General features: G+C 35.8%; 1 protein-coding gene across 3 annotated transcripts in view; it reads right to left on the bottom strand.

Moving 5' to 3' along the window:
- The window catches only part of Fam168a (family with sequence similarity 168 member A), a 141,100-nt gene that overhangs the window by 69,606 nt on the left and 68,083 nt on the right, over window positions 1–3,411 (bottom strand). The window lies entirely within an intron of this gene.

Here is a 3,411-nt window from a genome sequence, read left to right as displayed (position 1 = left end):
AAAAAAGTCCACTTGCCACATAATAATCAAAACACACTAAACATATAGAGTAAAGAAAGAATATTAAGAGCTGCAAAGGAAAAAGGCCAAATAACATATAAAGGTAGACCTGTCAGAATTACACCTGAGTTCTCAGTGGAGACAATGAAAGCCAGAAGGTAGTGGTCGAGCGTTATGCAGACATTAAGAGACCACGGATGCCAGCACAGACTACTATACCCAGTAAGACTTTCAATCACCACAGAAGGACAAAACAAGAATAGTCCATGAAAAAATAAGATTTAACCAATAACTAGCCACAAACCCTAGATACTAGAAGAAAATACTAGAAGAAAACTCCAACCTATGGAAGTTGGCTACATCAACAAAAACACAGACAATTGATGGTCTCATAGCAGTAAATCCCAAAGAAGGGAAAAACACACAAATTAACACCATCAACAATGAAGTAAATTAACAGAAGATAGCAATCACTGGTCATTAACATCCCTTAATATAAATAGACTCAATTTACCTATAAAAAGGCACAGGCTAACAGACTGGACACAAAAACAGAATCCATCCTTCTTCTGCATACAAGAAACACATCTCAACCTCAAAGACAGACATTAAAAAATATCCCAATTAAATGGTCCTAAAAACAAGTGAGTGTAGCTCTCCTAATATCAAAGAAAATAGACTTCAAACTAAAATCAATCAAAAAAAGACAAAGAAGGTCATTTCATATTAGTCACAGGAAAAAATCCATTAAGAAGAAATTTCAATACTGAACATCTATGCTACAAATTCAAGGGCACCCTCATATGTCAAAGAAACACTTTTGTAAATAAAGTAAAGCCTTTTTTTTTTTTTAGATTTATTTTTGTACACAGTGTTCCGTTTGCACATATGTCTGCAGGCCAGAAGAGGGCATCAGATCTCATTACAGATGGTTGTGAGCCACCATGTGGGTACTGGGAATTGAACTCAGGTCCTCTAGAAGAGCAGTCAGTGCTCTTAACCACTGAGCCATCTCTCTAGCCCCCAAAGAAACACTTCTAAAGCTTAAATCATACATTAAACCCCACATACAAATAGTGGGAGACTTTAACACTCCACTCTCACCACTGGACAGGTCAGTCAGACAAAAAATGAACAGAGAAATAAGGGAACCAGCAGATGTTATGACTCAAATGGACTTAACGAACATCTATAGAATATTCCATCCTAACATAAAGAATATACCTTCTTCTCAGCACCTCATGGAACCTTTTAAAAAATTGACCACATAATCGGTAACAAAACAAACCTCAACAAATACAAAAAAATTGGAATAACCCAATGTACCTTATTAGATCACCATGCTTTAAAACTAGAAGTCAACATCAATACAAATTCCAGAAAACACACAAACACATGGAAATTAAACAGTGCTCACCTGAATCATCAATGGGTCAAGGAAGAAATAAAGGGGGAAATTAATGACTTCCTAAAATTCAATGAAAATGACCACACAACATACCCAAATTTATGGGACACAATGAATGCAGTGTTAAGAGGCAAGTTCATACCACTAAACGTCTAAATAAAGAAGCTGTAAAAATCCCACACTAGTGAATTATCAGAACATTTGAAAACTTTAGAACAAAAAGAAGCAAACTCACCTAAGAGAACTAGATGGCAGGAAATAATCAAATTGAGAGCTGAAATCAACAAAATAGAAACATAGAAAACAATACAAAGAATCAAGAAGACAAAGAGTTGGTTCTTTGAGAAAAATCAACAAAATAGACAAACCTTTATCTAAACTAACCAAAAGGCAGAGAGAGAATATCTAAATTAACAAAATCAGAAATGAAAAGGGGAATATAACAACAGACATGGAGGAAATACAGAGAATCATCAGGTCATATTTCGAAAACCCTTACTCCACAAAATTGGAAAACTTAAAGGAAATGGACAATTTTCTGGATAAATATCACTTACCAAAATTAAATCTACCAAAAAAAAAAAAAAAAAAAGGTCGGGCGGTGGTGGCGCACGCCTTTAATCCCAGCACTCGGGAGGCAGAGGCAGGTGGATCTCTGTGAGTTCAAGACCAGCCTGGTCTACAGAGCTAGTTCCAGGACAGGCTCCAAAACCACAGAGAAACCCTGTCTCGAAAAACCAAAAAAAAAAAAAAAAAAAAATCAAATCTAGACCAGATAAGCAAATTAAACAGACCTATAACTGCTGAAGAAATAGAAGCAGTTATCAAAAGTCTCCCAACCAAAAAAAGCCTAGGACCAGATGGTTTCAGCTCAGAATTCTATAAGACTTTCAAAGAAGAACTAATACCAATACTCCTCAAATTATTCCACACAATAGAAACAGAAGGAACATTGCCAAACTCTTTTTATGAGGCTACAATTACCCTGATACCCAAATCACAGAAAGACATTACTAAGAAATGTAATGTCTCACTCATGAACATTGATGCAAAAATACTAAATAAAATACTGGCAAGTCGAATCCAAGAACACATCAGAACCATCATCCACCATGATCAAGTCAGCTTCATCCCACAGATGCAGGGATAGTTCAACATATGAAAATCTGTCAACGTAATCCACCATATAATCAAACTGAAAAATAAAAACAACATGATCATCTCATTAGATGCCGAAAAAGTTTTTGACAAAATACAACATCCCTTCATGATAAAGATCTTGGAGAGAGCAGGGATACAAGGATCATACCTAAACATAATTAAGGCAATATACAGCAAGCCAACAGCCAACATCAAACTAAATGGAGAGAAACTCCCAGTGATCCCACTGAAATCAGGAAGAAGACAAGGTTGTCCACTCTCTCCATATCTATTCAATATAGTTCTTGCGGGGTCCTAGCTAGAAAAATAAGACACCAAAAGGAGATCAAGGGGATATAAATCGGAAAAGAAGAAGTCAAACTCTCGCTGTTTGCTGATGATATGATAGTTTACATAAATGATCCCAAAAATTCTATCAAGGAACTTTTACAACTCATAAACACTTTCAGTAATGTAGCAGGATACAAGTTTAACCTTGGCTTTAAGGTAAATTTCTTGAGGAATAAGGCAAGATATTCCAAACAAAAGAGCAACATATATTAAAACTTGAAGAAGAAAAAAAGCTACACTGGAATGTAAGAGTTTTTAAAAAGATCACAGTCTTCAAATCAGCTACTTGGGTTCAATTAACTAATTTTGAATTTGTGGTGTCCACTATGCCTGTGATTTTCTCATCTGTGAAACGGTGATAATGAGCTACACTGTATAGTATTTACTTTAAAATGAAAGTAAGGGCCCAGAGAGATGGCCCAGCAGTTAAAGGAACTCGTTACAAAGCCTGATGACCTGAATTTTATTCCCCAGAACTCACAATGTAGAAGGAGAGAACCAACTCCAAAAAG

Source organism: Microtus ochrogaster, unplaced genomic scaffold (genome assembly GCF_000317375.1).
Source record: "Microtus ochrogaster isolate Prairie Vole_2 unplaced genomic scaffold, MicOch1.0 UNK41, whole genome shotgun sequence".
In the NCBI taxonomy this organism is placed as follows: Eukaryota; Metazoa; Chordata; class Mammalia; order Rodentia; family Cricetidae; genus Microtus; species Microtus ochrogaster.
This window is presented reverse-complemented; position numbering and strand designations above follow the sequence as displayed.